General features: G+C 40.5%; 1 protein-coding gene across 1 annotated transcript in view; it reads left to right on the top strand.

Moving 5' to 3' along the window:
• Nucleotides 1–23,219, top strand: part of LOC149218274 (exocyst complex component SEC5A-like) — a 309,979-nt gene that overhangs the window by 74,935 nt on the left and 211,825 nt on the right.

Here is a 23,219-nt window from a genome sequence, read left to right as displayed (position 1 = left end):
CTACTGGTACATACTCAGTGTATGGCCGCTGTACTAGTCTGCGAGTGTGGAGTAATGTGTGGATGGATTTAGTAATAAGCAAGGGTTTGGGAATACTAATGGAGATGTGGAGTTTGAAGGGCATGTATTTGATGATCACGGGCATTGTTGAGTTCTTGTGCTTTGTAATCTGGATTGGTGTAGAAGCCACTCAAGGGAACTTTATCCGCTTGGGCTACATTCCTCTAAATTCATATAAGAGTGAAGGGGGGTGTCTAGGTAGTGGTGTTCTTGAATGTGAAGTTCTTGGGGATAATTAAGGGTTTTTCTGCTCCTAAAATAGAAGGAAATGTGAGTGCCCTATGGGTGAGGTCTTGAATAGCTTGATTGCAGATTCTCAGGCTATGGATAGCTGTATCCTAGTAGACAAGGCCATATGCTTGGAGCGTGCTAGTTGCAAACTGAGGGTTGAGGACTCAGTATTGAATGGAGACAAAACCTTTGGTGGTTGTTTGTGAGGACTTAGTGGCAAGTGAAGCAAAGCAAACCTCTAGTGATACTTGAGCCTAGCTGCATGTAATTCCCATGACTAGGGAGACCAAGATACCTTCTTAGCTGTTTGTTTAGAATGATGTCTCACTTCCTCCAGACCTTGAGCACTTTTCTTCCTTGTTGACAATAACAAGTACATTGGGGGTCACATGCATTTGAAGACTCAAGGAGTCATTATGTTCTTTTTATTTTGCATGTCAGATGAAGATGCTTTCTATTGTTGGGGCTTGTTGAATATCTTTGAATTCCTATTAGAGTTTGGGTTTGGCTTTGAAATATGTCTTCCATTTACCACGGATGTTGCTTCTCACCAGGTGTCACAATAGGGTACTTGAAGTTGAAACATTTCTGGTTCACTTGGTTATGTACAATCACGAGGGGCGGACTTCAACCCAAAGGATTGTGGGTAGGCTAATAATCCACTTTGGTTATGGTTCCAAACCCTTCTAGAGGTTATGTATCCATTTGTTGATTTGTTGGCCCATCTGTTTCGTAAAGTTTCCACCCCTAATGGTTGACGTGAACACTCGTGTGTGTTTGGAGGTGGACTTGATGTAGAAGCTTCACCCCTTCATTTCTGTTTCCACTATTTGTGGAGTTAAACAACAAGAGGCTGGGTATTTCATCTTGCCAAATGCTTCCTTTGTCTGCCAGGCAGATGATCATTTGGTTTGTGATTTCCCTATTCAAAGAGAGGTCGAAGGAGTTTGTGGGTGCTGTAGTTGGTGTGAAACATTCTGCTTAGGATACAAGTGTGGGGAGTTTCTTTGTGGCATCAAAGAAGTGTGTTGGTGGCGGTGGCTATTCAATGGGTGTAGGTGCCTAGGGTAGTGGTTCCTTGGATGGTGGTGAGGGTTCAAGAGAAGGTGGCATTGCGCTTGGTGGAGTTGGTTTTGGCCTTTGTGGGTGAGGTAACTGTACAAGTGGTTCTTGTATTGTTAGATCTGGTGTGGCTTGACAGTTTAGTGATCAAGTGTGCTACATATTAGATCTACAAACAAGATAAATCCAAATCATCATGTATAAATGCTACCCATTGTCACCTCAATGGCCACCTCTTTCTCTCACATTAAGATGGTTCTCCTTTGACACAAGGGGAAATTCCCTAGGATGAAATCATTAATCTGCCTACTAGCATAGATTTGAAAATCAAATGAGTAGTTTGTGTGTTTAATGACCCTATTTAACTTAGTGTTGCAAAAGTACCAATAAAATCACAATAAAATCAACGGCTCGCGATTTTTTTCAAGGCGCCAAGTTTATCGACGATTTTTTTCGATTTGAAAAATTCTTGATTTTATTGTAGAAGTTGCAATATTTTCTTGAGTTGATGGAAAAAATTGTTGAAGAATCTAGGGAAATTAGGTTAATTAGATTCTTCTCACGATGATAACTATTTGTGAGGTACCTTTTTACTTTTTCTTATTAGCACAACATTCATTTATTATTAGAGTGTGTTTTCTTACTTCATCAAATAGTTACCAAAACAAAAGAGCCAAGAACAGAAGATGTTGGCTTTCTACCAGGGCCAAAACCTCTCACTCTTTGACAGGAAAACCTGCACAAATTCTTCTTATAGAGATTCCAATTGACGAATACCGAGAACATGACCCTTGACCTATTTAGCCACTCCAAGATCAAGACACCAATCCTCTTCTTCGTCATTGCTGATATTAGCATTACTGCTATTGAAGTCATCATTGCTGCAACATCGAGACCATCACTACTACACCACCGAGATCATAACTGCTGCACCATTGCTACACCTTCACCGAGATCTTCATCAAGACAATGAGATCTCCATAGTGAGATATGTATATGCATTTATGAGAGTTGCGCTGAGATCTTTATCAAGATCATAACATTGTCACTACGTCTTCATCAAGATCATGACCAAGACCATGATTCCAACTATGCTGACGTCATCACTACAGCTAGTGTGTTACCGTGGGATCACTGAGATCCTCCTCATCACAACTATGCCGAGACTGTGACTGTGTCTAGAGTGTATGCCGGGAGTGTATCATTGTGAGATCACTTAGATACTCATTATCACAAATATGCCGAAATTGTGACTACCTCTAGTATGCCGAGGTAGTGATCACCAAGACTGTGAGGAGGCCGAGTCTTCATCTTTGTGGTATCCATCCAAACAACATTCGAACAACACAGAGATATCCGCATACTACACCATGGACATACTTCCGAAATTATCTTATTATGGCATCCGAAACCCTTTTCTGTGACAACCATCTGAATTTTAGATGAATCCGAGTTCTTCACTGCCCTTTCGCGAAGACCCTAGCTAGGTATATATAGTAGTTCAACCCACATATTAAGCCAACATGAGAGTGTCAAGAGATGTGTCTATTGATGCAAGCCGACATGATCTTCTTTTAATTTAATTTCCATGCCCACTTCTTCAAGAGGATTGTGCTTGTCTTTTGAGGGCTTCTAGACATTTCTATAGGCTTGTATACATTAAACCTAGGTTGCACGAAACGGGGAAACGGGTACGATTTTCCGAAACAGGAAGCTATACGAAACGCGACCTCCCTAAATTTTGGAAACGGGGAAACACGAATATATATATATATATAATATATATATTGAAAATATTTAAATATATATATATGTGCAATCATAAAGCATAAATGATACATTATAGTTTATTACACTTAAACATTAAGATTTAATTTACATCACATTTACTCATGAATGATCACATAATGAAAATAAAAATATCGGAATATCCAAAAGCAACCTTTATTATATATCCAAATCACTATAAGGCTGCAAGAGAGAGATCCAAATCAGGATTTTCTGCATCCACATCCCATTCTTTAGAAGGACCACTGTTGTATTGGGAGTCTCCTCCTACATAGTCGAACGACCTTAGTGCTCTTGATTAAATACAAGTTTCATACCCTAGTACCCAACATGATCTTGATTATTGGGAGTTTCCCCTGCATAGAGGGCTTGGTTCTCTTGATTAAATACAAGTTCCATACCCTAGTACATGATAAAATCCAATTGAAACATTGCAATCCCCCCAATCCTGAAATCCTGAAAAACAGATAAGTCTGCTGGATTTTGAGTGAGATCTAAAATTCTACTTTTTCCATATGAAATCCAATGAGGGTGAAACCACTCTCAAACATCCTGAGTCATTTCATGGTAATGTTAAAAATTTAAGTAAAAGGATGAAAATGAAAAATAAAGGAGAATATCACTTTTACTTTAAGAATTTAACATTACCATGAACTGCATATGCCTCAAACTTCCTGATGAACTGCATATCAACACTAGGGCAAAAATTCACTTTTATAACTTTAGACACGCATCTACAAGCAACTAGAAGTCACTAACATACCCTAAAAATAAATTAAAAAACAAATTAAAAAATAAAAATAAAAAAACACAAGTTAATGAGAAAATGTGGGTCATACGGCCGTGAAATGCGTTTCCGGCCGTACTGGCCACGTTTCCATTTCGAGAAACGTGGCAGTACGGCCGGAAACGCGTTTCACGGCCGTACCAAACGCGTTTCCGCGTTTCGTACCAGTTTCCATATGGAAACGGACCTCTATACCGCGTTTCCTGCAACATAGTTAAACATATACTCAAGAAGAGCTCTTGATACATGACATTAATTCTAGACACTTAAAGACAAATCCCATTATTCTAAAATCACTTGCTCATGAAACCCATGAAGCAAGTTTACAATAATAATTTTGTTCTCTTTATTACATTATTTACACGAGTCATAATTACATGTCATTATGAAGACCGAACCTAGTTACACTTTCTTCAACCCTCCCTCTTAACTAGGGAGGCATTCATAATGGTACTTGGTCATTCTCAATCTGAAGAATTTCTCATAAGAAGAATTAGATTGGCAATCCATCTGTTATAGCATCATAGTAACCAACATTGTTTCCACATCAAGGCCTTGATTGACAACGCTTATCTCATTAGATCAGAGCACAATGTTGGCGAGACCAATGACTATAGACACCTTCATCATTCTCTCTCAAGGTACATACCCACCTGGGTGTTCAGTGAGTATGACCTTCTAGGATTATTGTTATCTTGTGTTCCTAGCCCTCAAAGAATATCGGTCCTCTTGCCTACTCTTATCTTGGATGCCCTACACATCCTCAAAGAGCATTGAATGCTAGATGATTATCGAATCCTCCATTCTTTTTTCCAGGTGAAGACAAGAATTTTGTGTCAATCTCCCCCTCTCAACTAGGGAAGATATGCCCATTCTTGTAAAGGAATGTACCCAAGTTCTTCTGACCAAGAACTTGCCGAAGTTCCCTCTTAATTAGGGACTTGTCAGAGTTCCCTCTTAACTAGGTACTCTCCTTTTCATCAACAACTTCTTCTTCGTGGGTCCTTCAGCTTGCTTGATCAATTTCTTTCCTTGATGTCATAAAATTCAATCGAGCTTCTTCCTTGTAGGGCATTAGCCATCAATCACTTTCCTCCTTGGTTCGTTATGTCATTCGTTCCTTCATGGAAAGTGGCCTTCTTGGTGTTGGTTTTAGGTAGCATCAGATGTGTTCTAGCCCCGAAATTTTGTGCAGGGGCTAGAACACATGAGATCTCCAAGACCCACAAATCGTTTGGAGAAATTCCACTCGAATGAGGAGTTATTAAAATAATTAATATTTTTAATGGGTTCCTAAGTCTAAACTTAGGAAAATAAAAATATTAATGGGTATTAATAAGAATATGGGTGAGAAACTTCTAAGTGACAAGGATCAAGTCTGTTTTAATCTTGGCTGTTGATTAGGGACTTAATCTCGGTCGTTGATTTTCATCAACATGAAAAGTATAAGAGAGGTTTGAGGGTCAGTTGGAGATACACTTCAGATATCAGTCAGTTCGATTTTTCTGGGGCGAGGTTTGCTTAGAAAATCGAACAAGTGCTCTGTTACCGCAAAGGGGCAGGGATAGTTGAGATTGGAGGATCTTCTCTAGGACCTCGAATACATGGTATAGAGAGGCAAAGAGAGGCCAAAGGAGGCAGCGCAAACCCAGGGAGACTGATGCTGGGCCAGGAAGGACCCACACATTTCCAGTGCTGGGGTAGAGCCATACTCTAGCAGAAATCTGAATTCAGCTAGGGAGCAGTAGGATCAGCCGAGAAGGCTGACGACAGAGCTCCAGGAGGCAGAGGAGGTAGCCCAGTGCTAATGCAGTGTCCTTGTGTGCTACACGTAGGCCGACACAAGTACTGCGAAGGGGCAGCGCAGTTGTAGCCGGGGACAGCCAGTCCAGTTGCCGAAACGGAGAGATTTTGTCGGGTGAAGTGAGGTAATCTCACTTACGTTTCTGCCAATATATATTTTTTTAATCTCTGTAATTGGATTGCTGAGTGGGCATCTAGAGTTGTATTTAGAACTACTGCTTAATAATAGAAAACCCTCAAAGTTGCTGCACCTGTTTTCCCGTATTGGATTTTTTCGGGGACGTTTGTCCAAAAATAACGGTGTCCCTTGTGTATTTGTCTCGTTCTATTTTCAGTTCATGATCTGTATATATGTGTAGTCTGCAATAGTGTTTTCATCGTTGTTTAATAATTAAATAACTTGTTGAATGTAAAAACATGTAGGAGATGATAAACCAATGATTGCAGTAGGATTTCTGGTGTGTAGATTCACAAATTTTCACACTTGGTACATATCTGGAACCTTTCTTCATATGGCTACTTCTTTCTCATCATGCTTCTTTCAGGGATTTCCATCCACCACATGAATGCTTGTTGTACTTGCACTTACAACTCTTGTTCCAGTAGCCGTGCATGAACTCATCTAGATATTATTCAAGAAATCAAAACATAACCCTTAAATCAAATAGTACCTTATGAGATGGCTCTTCATTATGACATCCTCCAGTAGGTATCAACATCCTGCATACATGTTGACACATCTCCCAAAGATATTCATTGTCAAGGGTCTCTATCTTATTCAGACTTTCATCAGAGTCTTCATATCTTTCTGGGAGATTTCCTAGTAAAATCTTCTTGGTCTTTTGGATGTTGATCGCCTTCTTCATGGTTGCAAATCTCACGATCTCTTCCCTTCTTACACATTCCATTCCCAAGAGATTCCAATAAGATTTCCTTGATTGTAGTCAACCACCTCATACTTCATATGAGGACATATTATGTTGATTTCATCTAGTGTGACTTATGCCTTCCTGCATCCTTTCAGAGGAGGAGATCCTTTTTCCCTTGATCACACTTCTCAAGATAGAAGTAGTGATCCATGTTACCTGCAACCATACGACATGACTTTATAATATTAAATACAAGCATACATACCTCATTTATCTTTTGGTCATATAGGCTTGTTCCAACAACTACCTTTATTGAAAAGATCTTCAACCCCTTGATCTACGTCATTTCTCATGTCATCATACCATCATTCCATGAAATCCGCAAGTTGGAGTTCCTGATGAAACAATTGCTTCCTCTCTCGATCAGTGAACCCTTTGATGAGGATTTCATTAGAGAATCTTGAGGATCTTGCATATCCCCATCTGGCAGATGTTTCCTTTTTGACTTGATGTATTATGAGCCTTGTCCTGGATGACTTCATCCTTTACTTCAATGTCCATTGAGGTTCCCAAGAGCTATATTCTTCATGTTTGACTGCCATGGATTTAGTTCTGTCTATCCTTCATGATTCCCATGGTGATGTCATGAGCTCTTGTTTTTAATGCTTCCATAATGCCACGATGCATATTATAATTTATCATGGTCATATCTATAACAAAAGATTTAGGAGCTTATGATCAGACCCTTTTGTGAGGGATACCATCTTAATCATTATAGAGATTTGTTTTTTTTTTTGTAAGCTAAGGTAGAACCCATTCTATTACTCGATAGAAATAAAAACTTTACAGAACATCAGGAAAGTGCAGAGAACCCGCCCACATGGGGAAACCGGGTGATAATCCACCTATAGTTTCTGGTGGCCGCCCAAAAATAAAAGGCCCATAGTCTCAAAATTTTAGCCAAAATTACAAGACAGTCCTTAGATTTTCTAATACTATTCATCTGTAATAAGCAAGTATCAGCCTCTACATATCCCAAAAAACTACAGTTAAAAAGGCATTGAAGATTTTCCAGCATATCTTAGCTCAGGCGGTATCCAGGTCCGGTTGCTGTCGCGTTCCTCCAGCATCAGCTCCTTGCATGCTCTTCAGCATTTGATGCAGGACCTCCATCTTCTCCTCCTGACGCTCCATAGCAACTCGAATGAAACTCAGCTCCCTGCGCAGGTCCGGGTCGCCCTTGGCCAACTCCACCATCTCTTGAGCCACCTGCTCAAGCGCCTTCGCCAGGAGACCTTTCATCACCCAGTAAATGTGCAATGACTGTTTGAAGAGCGACATTCGCCCCCTAGTATGGCCGGGGTCGTGAAGCAAGGATTCCCATTCTTCCATCTCGTCAGCAGACTGGTTCTGGAGGGACTCCTCCTCCATAAACTGCATCACTCTACGGACCGCGGGATCAGACTCCTTCAGGAACGCCCTTTCCGCCCGTTTAAGTCTGTAATTCACCGTCAGCCGAGTCTTTTTCTCCGGATTCGGCTTCCGCCCCATCCTCTCACTTTCCCCCTGCACCCTCTTCCTCGGGCCCCAACCTCTTTTTCTGCTTCCCTCCGTTTCCTCGACAGGGGTGGTAGCACTGTTCCTCAACCCCGGGCGCCGCCCCTTCTTCCCGCTTGTCTCAGAGAACCCTTCACACTGCTGGTGCTGGCCCTCAGCAGCCATCCTTTTCATCGGGACCGACCACCCTCCTTCTCCGCCCAGAGGAATTTCCTCCTCCGACTCATCTTCGACTTCCCAAATTTCTGTCGAAGGGCTGTCCTGGGCAATTCCTTTCCCTTTCTGATTCTGCGCCTCTGTCGCCATCCTTTGGTGTTCTTCGGCCTCCTTAGTCCGCTGCCTGGTCTCCATATTTCCCTGTCTCCCTTTACTGGGCAGTCCCTGGTACTCTGCGCTCTCGGTCCCAGCCAGATATCTCACTAGCGCCCTACTCACTCCTCTCCTAATTTGGAAACAAACAGGAGTCCAAGCCTCTTCCCCGATCTTGATATAAGTGGAGATGTTTACCTCCTGATCCCGTTTATCACCGGCGATCGAATGCCGCCAGTTACCAGCACGGTTGACATCATTAATGGTAGTTATTTCATGATTTATGTTTGCTATCGAGGCTTCTGACAGCCCACCATTCTCTCCACTAAAAATACAAAGGTTAATGATCGCACTTTGGGCAAAAACGAGTGCCATTACCTTCTCACACTGCCACAGTACACCTCTGCACTCAACCATTATTACACTAAACTTCCTCGATTGATCATTGATCAAACCTCGGGATCTCCACATCCTTAGTTCATGCCAGCTCATTGATCCGACAAGGTGCTTATGTGGCTTGGTCATAATCCGATTTGATGATCCCGGCTAACTCTTTCCACTCGCTGCGGCCACACACAGCCTTCCATTGTTGGTCCAATCTGTTACCCCTCCCTCTGCTGCCCCAATTGGCCAGGTAATCAGCTGCCTGGTTACCTTTCCTGCGAACATGATTTACTACCTTATACTCAAGCTTTTTTAAGAGAACTGCAATGTCCTGAGCGATCCCCGCAGTACGCCAACTGCTGGTGGCTTTTTCCCAGCTCTTACCATTATTTAGTTTCTTTACCATGTCCACGGCAATCTGAGAATCACCTGTGATTTCCAGGTTAGAGTAACCGTTTCTAACTGCAATCGTTAGTCCTTGATGGAGGGCCCAAAATTCAGCTTCATTGTTGGTCATCTCCCCTCCTCCTTCTGCAAATATCCATCTGACCTGTTTATTACTGTCTCTGAAGATGCCTCCGAAGCCTGCCTCTCCTGGGTTTCCTTTCGAAGCCCCATCGAAATTTAATTTAACGAAGGAGTCCCTGGGAAAACTGAATTTGTCAGGGCTCTGGCTCCTCATGTCCTGAGGGACAGTGAGCTTGTGCTGGACCATCTCCAGTTTTAAGTTTAGCTTAATCAAAATTTCTTGTTCCTCTTGATTTGTCTTCCAATCGTCCTCGTACCACCTTTCCACAAGGACTGTTTCCCGCATGAGCTCTACAGCTTTTATCCAGGTAGTCTCTGGATCCTTTGACAGATTCTGGAAGATCCTCCGGTTTCTCTCCTTCCAGAGCATCCACATGACAAACCCCGGCATAAGGCTCCAGGCTCTTTTCACGACCTTGCAGTGGAAGACCTCCTTGTTCCAGTTGAAGACCAATTCATTGAAATCACTGATGACGAATCCAGGTTTATTGAAGGTTCGCTTAATGTTCACCCACAATTTCTTGGAATACTGACATTTAATTAGGAGATGATCTCTAGTTTCCCCCTCCTTCTTGCAGAGACAGCATATCGATGGCCCATTAAAACCCTTCTTCTGGATTCTATCCCAGGTGAGAATCTTATTTTTTGCAGCCAACCATATGAACATGGAGACTTTTGGCCACCAATTGTTTTCCCAGACAACTTTCCAATCAAGGTTTCCCACATCCCCATTCTGAGAGTCACTTAAATAATAGGCTTCTTTGGTGGTAAACAGGCCTTTCATGGTGTTTCCCCACCTCAGGATATCTTGGCCTTCACGAGCTCTGATTTTCCTGGACCCAACTTCTTTTTTATAATTGTCTTGCGTATCTTGATCAATCTCTCTGTCCCAATCCATTGGATCGATCCAAACTCGCCACCCTCCTTCCGCCGGCTGAGCTCTCCAATAGTCTCTAACACAAGTCCTGTTTCCTTCTATTTTGGCTCGGATTTGCTGAAGATCTGGGATTCTACTCAGTCTTTCCCTCTGCTGCCACCTATCTTCCCAAAAGTTTGCCTCTGCTCCTCCACGGATCTCCCAGAAAGCTTGTTGTTCCACCAGATCCCGGTTCTGGCGAGCCAGGTCCCAAATGGAGGATCCTTTAGGCGTTACCTGTTGCCTTAGGATCTCTAACGTTGAATCAAGCATGTTATATTTATTCTTCCATATTTTCTTCCACAAATCATTGCCCCCCCGGAGCCACCTCCACCACAACTTGGCTCCCAGGACCCTGTTGAGAGTTTCAGGGTCTCTCAGCCCCAATCATTTTAGAGATTTGTTACTCCCTCTTTCCTTGGCCCTTTTCTTCAGCTTCCTCCATCTTTTCGGTGATATGAGATTTTTTTTTTCCATAATCTTTCGATAGCATTGAATCATAGCTATACCAAACTTTCCTTTCCTTTCTGCAAATGTTTGAGTCCTTTAACCTCCAACACTTTTGCCTTCAACTTGTCTTTTTCTATATAGCATAGAGACCACAAGTTGTTGAATGAGGCAACTTTCTTGTCATTTGTTACCTTGCTTATTAGTTAGTGCATTTAAGAATAATGATGATTATCTTCTTATCATATCTTCTAGATCTCCTAATTGAGATCTTATGAAGATATCCCTTCATTCTTTGATACCTTCAATTTTGTGTAGGTCAGGTCTAAGCGATATCGCCTTCTTTACTGCATTTTTAGAGAATATATCTTCTAGCATTTCACATATCTCTTTGATGTCTCCTCTCCTGCTACATAGGGATGAGAGGACCTTTGACTGATTTCATAAGAATCCTTTGAGTCCCTTGATCCTTTTCCATGCATTCAAAATTTCAAACGATGCTTGATCTTCAGAGACTTTTCCATAGATATCATTGACTTCTCTTTCGGGGACTATATCTATCCTCCTTTATGCTAGGGATTTTGATGACCTATCGAACTTATAGATCTCCTTGCAACCACGAAGTCATTCTACCAAATAAATTAATGAATGAAAGATACCTACTTGACAAGTGAAGATGAACTCTTCTACTTAATTACTGGTTGAAGAAGATGTGTTAAAGCATCCTCTTGGATGATCTTCTTTCAAATGAAAAAGCCTTTCACCAATAGAAAAAGGTTACTCCTTTTGATGAGGATGATTTGTTGCTTCCTTGAAAGATCTTCTTCTAGGGCAAGGAGATGATCCTTGCTTGTTTTATAACCTTGAAGATGATGACAATGCCTTCAATATGCTTTGCCTTCTTTTGTAGTGTAGATCAGAACTGCTACTAGGGTTTCGACTTTCTCCAAGATGATGTGATCTTTGTTTTTAAGGTCCTTTGAGCTACCCTGCTTTGTAGACAACTTGATGAGGGTCTTGGTGGCCTTTTGATGATGACTACGGAAACAAAAGCTCTTACTGTTGTAAACTGCTTCTTCGATCTAGGGTTTGATCAAAATTAGGGTTTGATTCTTCAATGTAGATCTTGATCCTTTTCTTTGATATCCTTCAACTTGCTTTGATGCCATTCTTGAAACTTGATCCTTGAATGTCTCTTTGTTGCCCTTCCTTTGACTTCAACACCTTAGCTCTGATACCATGTTGAAGAATCTAGGGCAATTAGGTTAATCATATTCTTCTCACGATGATAACTATTTGTGAGGTACTTTTTACTTTTTCTTATTAGCACAATCTTCATTTATTATTAGAGTGTGTTTTCTTACTTCATCAAATAGTTACCAAAACAAAAGAGATAAGAACACAAGATGTTGGCTTTCTGCTAGGGCCAAAACCTCTCACTCTTTGAGAGGAAAACCCACACAAATTCTTCTTATAGAGATTCCAATTGACGAATACCAAGACCATGACCCTTGACCTATTTAGCCACTCCAAGATCAAGACACCAATCCTCTTCTTTGTCATTGTTGAGATCAACATTACTACTACTGAAGTCGTCATTGCTGCAACACTGAGACCATCACTACTGCACCACCGAGATCATTATTGCTGCAACATTGCTACACCTTCACCGAGATCTTCATCAAGACAATGAGATCTGTATACTGAGATATGTATATGCATTTATGAGAGCTGCAATGAGATCTTTATCAAGATCATAACATTGTCACTACATCTTCATCAAGATCATGACTGAGACCATGATTACAACTATGCCGAGATCATGACTACGTCTAGTGTGTTACTGTGGGATCACCGAGATCCTCCTCATCACAACTATGTTGAGACTGTGATCGTGTCTAGAGTGTATGGTGACAATGTATCACTATGAGATTATCTAGACCCTCCTTATCACAAATATGCCGAGTCTTCATCTCTGTGGTATCCATATGAAAAACACATCGATATCTGCACACTGCACCATGGACAGACTTCTGAAATTACCTTGCTGTGGCATCCGAAACCCTTTTCTGTGACAACTATCCAAAATTTTAGATGAATCAGTGTTCTGCACTGCCTTTTTGCGAAGACCCAAGTTGGGTATTGATGGTAGTTCGACCCACATATTAAGCCGACATGATCTTCTTTTAATTCAATTTGTAGGCCGACTTCTTCAAGAGGGATTGTTCTTGTCTTTTGAGGGCTTCTAGACATTTCTATGGACTTGTATACATTAAACATAGGCTCAAGAAGAGCTCTTCATACATGACATTAATTCTAGACTTTAAATGAAAAATCCTATTATTCTAAAATCCCTTGTTCATGAAACCCATGTAGCAAGTTTACAATAATAATTTTGTTCTCTTTATTACATTATTTACATGAGTCATAATTACATGTCATTATGAAGACCAAACCTAGTTACACTTCAACAAAAATCGCAGGTTGTTGCTGGGGTGGGTTAAATTAACTTTTGTGGTGGACATGACTGCTGCATGGAGGGTTGAGACCGAGAGGCCTGTAAGGTAATCAGTCCTTGATTGGTTAGAGGCAACACCAGAGGAGGTAGCAGTGGTATGGGAGAGGGATGTATAGGCGAAGGAGTAGAAGGTGGAGGAGTAGCAGGAGGAGGAGGTGAAATTGTCTAGCATGGTCACCAACAAAGGACATTAGAGGTTACCTCCCATTTCTTCTTCTAGAGGATGTCAAAGTCCAATTTGAGCCACAGGGCCTTCTTCCTTAGAGGAAAAGCCGTTATCTTTTCTCGTAAAAGGGGCAGAGGAACTCACTAGTTTATGTACATAATCTGATTGTTGATGTCTCATGATGATGGGATACATTTATTATACTTTTCGCTGATATATTGGCTCTTAAGGCTGAGTGAGGACTTGGGATTCAAGACATGATGCAATGTTGATATGTGATGTAGTACTTGATTTCTTATACATCTTATATATCCGTTTTCTTTTCATATGAATGTGGCAATGCATTTATCTGATGTTGTGGACACTTTAGATGCTAAAAAAGTTGGGAAAATGTTTTTTTTTTTACATATATATATATATATTTTAAATTGTTTTTGATGTTTTGTCTATTTTTACCAATTATTTCATTTTTCAGACCCTTGCCAATTTATTCCTTATGTCGACTTTTTCAAAATGGCTTTAAATCAAGGGTGAGAAGACATGTTGAATTTTAGCAGCAGACATGTGCTTGTACATATGCTAGTGTCATGCATGCACGAGTAGTCTAAAGTATCACTTATGAAAGTTCCTTAGTTTATTGAATAAGTTGCTTTTTATGATTCTCCTATGTCTAAGGAAAAGCTCATTAAATAATTTAATTAATTAATGTTGGCTATTGAGCTAGGAAAATCTAAGGAAATGTAATTTCATTGCATTAGTGACTTTGATTTAATCTCAACCGTTGATCTCGAGTGAGGTGAGATATAGTATCAATTGTTAATCACTTTGGAGATTAGGGTTAGGGATTTAGCTCAATGAAGAATTATTAAAGACATCCTAAGCATACAGGAAAACACAGACTTGAGAAGAGCATTTTCTCAAGTGAGAGATCCTAGCAGAAGGTGAAGGCGGACTTTCATCTTGAGGTCAAAGACTAGGGAGAAAAATATCAAGAGAGCTTTTTCAGCAAGAGATCATTCCCTGCATGATGATACAACAAGTTTAGCCGATTAGCAAGGAGCAACCACACATGTGAGGCCATATTCATCTAGAGATATCACACATGCCGCGCGGGAAGGGCTTGTACCGCTGGTACAAGTGCCCAAGTGTGCAGGAGTCCATATCAACTACACGATTGAGGGAAGGTTCCTGGCTGAAGCAAATGATAGGTCGCTAGGGTGGTTCATAGGAGATTTGGAGGGTTGTACATTTGGTATGGGTGCCTAGAAAATCTTTGTAATTGCTGTAACTTGTAATCTTTGGTAGAATAATTTTTGTGGTTAGGTAGCCCTCACTGTTATGAAGTGAAGTTCAGTTGGAGGGTTAATTATTGCGTGAGATTTATTTCTTGTGTTTGCTTCCATTGTAAGTTTCTAAGTTAAAATTCTAGTGTGTTTTTAATAAATTCATATTTAAATTTCTGGGTTATAAATTTATTGGAAATAATAAACCGAATATAGAATTAGAAGTTTAACAAGACAAATATTATTGAGTTTCTTTGTAATATCTTTAATTTTGATTTGTCATTTGAGGGGATTAATGGAGTTTATTGGGGAGGGCGCATAGCACAATTTTGTAATTTGGCCATTGGAGGTGTTTTTAGCTCTAGTGTAATGTTGGGGCCACAAGAGAAGGAAATTCAACCCAATAGAACAATTCACACTAGTGAGAAGAGAGAGAGACAGGAAGAGGTGCAAACTAGTGGAAGGTGGGGACCACCAAAGGAGAAAGGGCCAACAATTATAAATAGAGCTTGGAGGCGTCCATTTGGTACTTTTGATCATTTGACAATTTAACATTAGTTCTCTTCAGTTGCTTAGCCAAGACAACGGTGCTGTTCAGCACAACGAATTCCCAAGCAAGAATTCCACCCTTATTTCAGAGAATTTCGGGTGTCTCCATAGTGAGGCAATTGGGGAGCTTAGTTCAGAGTTTCCATTGGGCATATTTACAATCATTTCCTTCATTTGCAGCGAGTTTTCCTTGGACGCAAGGGAGAAATTTGTGGCTCTTGGGAGGGCCAGCAAAAAGGGGAATTTGGGCCAGCCAATTAGTGGAGATTCCTTCCACAAAGAGGGCTAGAGTTTCTTGTCAATTTGCAGCTCTGTTGGTGAGGCGTTAGGGAGAGTTGAGCTGCTCCAATTCTTGGCCTGTGTAGGGGCTCACTAGGTATTGTTCCACAATCACTTGGACAGGGAGAATCTATGGTGTGGCTACAGAGGAATAAAGGAAAATTTGGGAGGAAGTAACCCAGTGGGAAGGTGATTTTCTAGGAGAGATTTGTAGCATTTTGTAGCAGATTTCATCTATAGCCAGTTTGCTAGCTTGTTAGAGGTCCACACACAAATTGTGGTCACCGGGCACGTCGAACTCTGCCCAAACTCTTTCTGGGTTATTGTGGGTTTTATGAGAGGGGGTTAGGATAAATTTTGCAGAATTTTCTGAGCACTTCTGAAGGCAGAATTCCTAGTACCACTCAACAGTCAGTAACATAAATTGCTGGAGGAGGACGTAGTTTATTCTAGGACCATTTCTACCACTTGGGTTCGTGAGATTTTTCTGGTTTATTTTAGGTTCCTTGCGAGGAGGCTCCAGTTAATTTCTTGGAATTTTTTGAGTAGTTTAGAGGCTCAAAACACCAATTCCTTTCCAACCAACAATAACAGAATTTACTGGGCCAATGCAGAGACTTCGGAGAGTTGTTCCCAACACTTGGGCAACTCCATTTCCACCTGGGCTTGACTAGCTTGCTGTAGCAAGCCCAAGTTCCTCTTCTTCATTTTTATGTACCTTGTTTTTTCAATTAATAAAATGGCTTAGCTCTTGGTACAATTTATGGTGCAATTTGTCATTATGTTGGTGTGTTAGTTTTATGGTTACATGTTTATGCTTTATTTGCTGTTATCACTTAATATTTCCCACTAGGAATATTACAGTGGTATCATAGCATGATCTTGGCCTTAAGCCAAGTGATGACAAGACCAGAATAAAAAGCTAAGAAATCATGGGATACAAAGAAAGGTTAAAATCAAATTATATGGCAGTAACCTTGAATGAGGTGATTAGGATGCAACAAATGATGATGATGTGGGGGAGCAACTAATTCATACCACAATTGGGAATTAGGATAATTCTCAGTTATACAACAAATCCACCATGCCCAACATTATGGATAATGCATCAAGATGGCAAGACATGATTGCAAATGATGTGGAGTTATTGTCAACATATTGGAGGGCATACCAATCATTGGGACATGACTTTCAAGTGTCCCTCTCCTTTTGGGAGTTTTGTGAACTAAGAGACATGCACAAATCAATGGGAATTCAGTGGAATTATGCAGGGATAATGAGGAGGATTAAAGCATAAGATGAAAAAGTAGTTGAAGGGGCCATGGTTGGCAAACAGACAGTTGAGCATACACTTGTTGATGAGATACCAATAGTTGAGGAGGTACCCAATGTTGTGACCTAGTTTTCAGGTGATAACAACGCCCCACAGGTTGATGAAGTGTCGGGAGACATCTCCACCGTTGATGAGAAGCCGATAGGTACAAAGGCATCCAAATCTATGACAGAGTTGCTGGAAGATAGTCACCTACAACTGATTGGTGAGGATGTTTTGTATGATGGGTTTTTGTTGGAGGAGCAGTGGGAGGCTTAAGTTAAGGTCGTGATGGAGGAGGATGCGCAACTGTCCTTGGGGCTAGACATTGACGAGGGGCAGTGCAGAGAGCACACATTGGGATTCCAACACAATTCGCTTTAGAGGCACGCTGGTAGGGTCCACAATGTTATTATCTCAGAGAGGCGGAGTTGTCTAGACAGATCATCGGGGATGACCAAGTCAATAGGGGTCAACTTGAGTTGAGTATGGCACAACGTCAGCATGGAGGGATTGTTCCGTACATAGGAGATTGTACATTTGATCCCTGCTTTGGGATTGGATGGCGAGAGGTATTGAGTTGGTATTCAATCGAGCAAGTTAGGCGGTTGGGTACATCCATGGCTGCATTTCTATAGAGGCCATCAATTACTAGGGGAGTACATGGGCCAGATTGTTGTTGGGATCTAGGTGGGATTCCCCGTCACAACATGGGATTGGTTAGTGATGGTATTAGTAGTACGATAGATCCAGTGACTGAGCGCCCACACACTTTCAACCCTCCATCAACACTAGTGTCAGGGGGGATTGACAGGGGGTAGGCAGACTCCGTGGCTTTTCCAGGGGTGTTGGGCATACATGGATTGTATGATGATCAACATACTTTGGCAGGGGCTGGTCGAAGGAGGTGCCATTGACAGGCCATTGGTGAGGGCATTGTATGGAGACAATGCTCTTTTATTGGCATATTGGACACATGAGATACTGAGGCTAGGCACAAGCAAGGTTAATTGCGAGTGGGAGTAGGGAGAAACATTTTCAAAAGCTCTTGGTTCAGGAGCGAATTGAGAATGAATTTTTATATGATATATATTTTGATTTATATATGTCAACAAAAGCATGTAGAATGATGAATTAGATATAAAAAGCATAAAAACATGGATTGAACAATGTAACATCAATCATCTAGAAGTTATAATCTTCATCAACCACGTCCACAAGCTAGTAACATACAACATATCGAGTCTCATGATAAATCAATCTTAAAGTTTCAAGCTTTCAAAATTTAATATATAACATTTATCATCATTGATCACCAAAGTTGTACTTGTAACCATTACAACAAAGAATATCTAACATGAAATGAAATGTTTCAACTTTCAACTTTCACGAAGCATCATATTCATAACTCATTACCAATGAGCTAAGAAACCGGATTCGCTCAAAACGCCGATCGTGTCCTGAATATGATGAATTAGACATGATTCGATGGGACACGTGTCCTCCAATCGTGTCCCAACGTGTGCGACTTGTGGGATTCGATGGGACACGTGTCCTTCGGTCATTTCTCAACGTGTCCTGATTTCAGGACACAAATCCCGATTTTGGGACACAAATCTCCTGGAAAAGTGTGCTGCGCAACGCATAAAACTCACTTTTGGCTCATTTCTCCTTCATTGTTTTGTGTCTCTCTTGTTGTGGGTGTGTGGGAGTGATTAGCAAAGGGTTTGGGAGCATTTTGGAGGCAATTCAAGCAACATGTAAGTGCATTTTGCTTCTATTTTTTTGCATTTTTATTATAGCAATTTGCATTTGCATTTTTTTTACGAGTTTGTGCATTTTTTCTTTATTTTTTTACAACATTCATGGCTCAATCAAGGGCAGTAGGGAAGGGGCAAATGAAGGGGAAAAATGTCTGCATTGGTGGTCACTAACATGCTGTCAGAGACGCAAAGATAAAAATGGTTGGCTAATTAGAAATAAATTTGAGAATTTCAATCAATAATAAAAAAGAAAGAGGGCAGGAAAGAAAGAAGAGAGTGTGCTCTAAGTGTACGAGAGTAAAATATCAAAGCTCTTTATACCACCATATATAACATAAAATAACATGTCTACGAGTTGAGAAGATAGATGAAAACTATAGTCAAACCTCTGGATTTGTATTCACCAAAGGATTGCTTACATCATAGAGACATGCTACAATATAGATTGTGACAAAAATGTTCTGCATAGAGTATAGTTAGAATGAAGGAAGATAAAATGATGGAAAGTAAGGTCTGCTGACTACTTAAAAAAAGAATTTTTCCAAATAATTGCTGGCAATATTGTCATTGATGGCAAATGTGCAGCAAGCAAAGGAGTAGCACAAGGAGTAGCAAGGGATGCAAGAGAAGCAACAAGCAACGGAGCAGCACAAGGAGTAGCAAGGGATGCATGAGAAACAGTAGGCAAGGAACAACAACAAGCATGCATGGTTGCGATGAATGCTAAATGGGCAGAGGTAGACATATGTTGTTATAGCTGCAAATCAGGAAACAAAGGAGCAACAAGCAAAGGAGCAACAACGATACAAGGAGCAACAAGCAACAAAAGAAGGCAAAGGAGCATAAGAAGGAGGAGGAGTTGTGATACATTAAAATGTTTTGATAATGTTGCAGAGATTCCTATATTGAACAACGTATGATGGTAAAACTGTTCATTAAGCTTAATCATTGTGATGCAAAGGCAAGACTCTAAGACTCCAAGGAAAAGGCAAAGATTGTTGTGATGCATTAATGAGAAAGATTGGTATTTGATGTTGGCATTAGGTTGATTCATTTAATGATTACATGTGGCTGAAATTAATATTGGATGAATTATTTATTTTTGTTCTAATATTCAAGATATGAAGAGTTTGGAAACGAATGAGTGGAAGGCAAAGAGTCAAGCCTATTCACTTCATATTCCTATGTGGGATACAAACAACCAACAAACTATCTCTATAAAATATGTGATTTTGGAAGGCATAAGAGAGGTTAGAGAATGGATGAATGTGTGGGAGCTGATTGAACTATTATGCATTAGTTACCTGGCACTTATGAAGCTGATGTGAAGCAGATTTGAAGGGAAGAAGATGCAGAAATGAAGATGGAGATATGCAAAGTTTATGACCAGGTAAACCAATACATTGTTATTTCATGTTTGCATAAGGGGATGGTAGTTTCCTTTCAAGTTGTGGCTTGAAAAATATCCAGTTGGAGTTGGTTGAGGTAGGACCCTCTTGTGGGTTGTAGCCAACAAAAATCATATGGGATTTGGAGCTTCCTTGCATGTTGCAGCTTGTAGAAAATTGAGGTAGCATCCTCCTATAGGTTGGGGCCTACAAAAAATCAGATGTAATAAGGAGTAGGAGCTTGCCTTTGAATCACGATAATAATAAAACCGTTGTTTTCTCCCTTTATAGGTTTCCACATATATCTGGTGTCAATGCGTTTATGTGGTGGTTTGGTTTGCTTATTACTTGTTGTTCACATATTCAATATGCTGGTCATTATTTGTTAAGCTGCTCATGTAATGTTTCAATTAATGAGTTAGAAGAAAAGAATATTGCTATCCATGAGTATACTAAACTGATTCACCCTCCCTCTCAGTTTAGTCAAGTGTTCATCAATTGGTATCAGAGCATAGGTCACGAGTTCGATACACACCCGACTCGCGTTAGTGGGGAGATTGTTGGACATTGGATAAACCAACGCTCCCCGTGTGTGTCGTGACATGGACTAACCGCCTCTTCTGGATCCTTATCTTTGGTGATGCAATAGTTAACTAACACTTACGGGTTTTGGTCTAACGAAAATCGTGATTCCATACAATTTGCTACTTCTTTATGGAATTCTCCTCCTGCCGAGGGAGGCACAAGTCTCATGTATTATGCCTAGGTTAACTTGTGGTGAAGTGAGTGGAAGTGGAGAAATTCTTATGCACTTAACCCATGCTCCTAGTTAGAATTGATGAGGAGTGAAGTGAAGAAATGAAGAGGCCCATGCATTCTAGTTAAGCTCCCCATGCGCTTGAGTGAGGTGGAGTGAAGTGGACGTAAGCCATGCACTTTCTCCACTTACCTAGGGATACATTTTTTCTTTTTCAACTGAAGAAATCATGCTTGGAGCAGCTCTTAGGCATACATAGTCCTGCCCGGGATTGGACCACAAGACTTGTGGGATTAATCTTCTCACCTGACCATTCGACCACATCCTTGGGACTATTATCTAGGGATAACTTAGCAAGACAACCTCATGAAAGCTCACGCGCATTGAACTGAACAGAATTGAACTAAAGTGAGGTCACGTCAAGTCTAGTCCTACAAGGTGCAATGAGATGAGATGATGCATGTGGCACATCAATGCCATGTCAACTCCATGGCATTGCCACATGTCAGATTCTCTCACCTCATCTTGTCAACTTGCATGGTTTCCACTTGCTATAAACAGACATGGCAAAAATAACAATCTCCTATAAAGGAAAGATGAAAAATTTCTAGAATTGCTAGGGGAGCCTTGTTAAATACAACACACCTAAAATGACGCATTGCTAAAAATAGAAGGTCCTCGATTGCTAATGAAATGAGGCTCATCCAATTCAATTTTCTACAAGATATCCAATTATGTACTTAGAGTAGACATGTGAGGCCTATAACTATAACTGCTAAAATAGTAGTGTCTTGCATGTCGCCCGTGATAAGCTCATAGGAATCATGAGCTTGCAAGGATATTGAATATGCCATCATCTCAGACATGCAAGCCTCTGGTTCTCTAATCGCGAAAAATGAAAGTGTCGTCTAAAACTACTAGAAGTGGAATCTCTATGAGAACCATCTCTTTCTTTTGTGGAAGTTGACTTTGATAGAAAACCATAATTATGAGCTTGCAAGGATCTTGAATATGCCATCACCTCTTACATGGAAACCTCTGATCTCTAATTGGTAAAAATTGCAGTGTACTCCAAAATTGATGAAAGTGGTTGTGAAATGTCTCTGACTCTGAAATAAGCTCAAATCACTGAAAAATCCTGCATCTACTATTTATGAGAACCATCTCCGACTTGTGTGGAAGTTGACTTTGATAGCAAACTCTGAGTTTGAACATTGGCTTGATGAAAATTGGTTGGCACTTAAAGCTCCAATTTGCAAGGGGAAAATTTGGAGTTTAACAACAAGCGGGAGCTTTCGTTGCTTCCTTCATATGTTTCCCCTACGAGGGATGTCTTGCTTTGATTGATGTTGTATCATAGGGTGGTATTTTGGGAACAAAGTGGTTGGTGTTGTGTTTGGAGGGTTCTCTCCCTTTGTAGGTTTTGATTCAACATCAAATGTTGTTAGCTCAACATCTTAGCAGAGCTCGGGGGACAGTTGATTTATGTGACATTATTTCTAATCCCCACATTTCTTTCATCTTTTAGGTGCATTTGGTTAGCTTGGAACATTGTTGTAGGGTTAATGTGATGGCATTGTAGGGGTGTTTGGGCTGGCTAGGATCTAACTTGTTGGCTAATTTGGAGTTGGAGGGAGTAGAGGGTTTGTATTGTGGACGTGCCACAATTTAAGGCAGACAAGTTGATTCAAGGGCATTTTCTTATGGTGAGATTTATGGGATCCTTGGGCGTGCTCTTGTAACAAGTGGATGCTTGTTGTTTAGGAGTTTAGGCTTCTTACCTTTGATCATCTATTCATCATGGAGTTGCATGCCCTCATTCTGAAGTCCGAGATGTTTTAGGTGAACATTGGGATGGCAAGGCCTTTTTGGAGGCACCGAATGTGGAGTTTTTGTTGAAATTCTAATGTTATATGCTATAGCAATTACTTATTTCAAAAACTTCTTTCTGCTGCAATATAGTTAAGCAATTGTAGATAGAACATAAAACAAATGCATAATAGAAGACAACCAAGAACATAAATGAGACACAGAATTTAGGTCCAATGAGTAGGGAAAAACCCACAAGGGGAAAACCCAACCAAATTCTTCTTCTATTAGATATCAATTGTTCAATAGAGATACAAAGCACAATGAGAGATCAAGAGAATGAGTAAGTTCACCCAAATCTGAATGAGTTGTATCATAAAGATCACTAGTGGCAACAACAGATGCAAACACTAAATAAACCTTCTCTTCCACTTAATCAACACTGAAACACCGACACACCGAATCAACCATGGCTCACTAAGTCTTGTTCTTACTCTCCAAGTGTCTCTCTCTCAATCTTCTTCAAGTTTCTCCAATTGTCTCTCTCTCAAGTTCAAATTCTTCTTTCATAATGCAAGCGTAGTGAGAATGAGATGACATGAGATACATATATATCGGAGGAGCAACAAATCTAGTCATAAAGAAGGAGTAATA

Source organism: Pinus tabuliformis, chromosome Q (assembly GCF_031772625.1).
Source record: "Pinus tabuliformis cultivar Carrire ecotype Pingquan chromosome Q, CPIR1, whole genome shotgun sequence".
Classification (NCBI taxonomy): Eukaryota; Viridiplantae; Streptophyta; class Pinopsida; order Pinales; family Pinaceae; genus Pinus; species Pinus tabuliformis.
The sequence above is the reverse complement of the archived record's forward strand: the minus strand, read 5'-3'. Positions and strand labels throughout refer to the sequence as shown.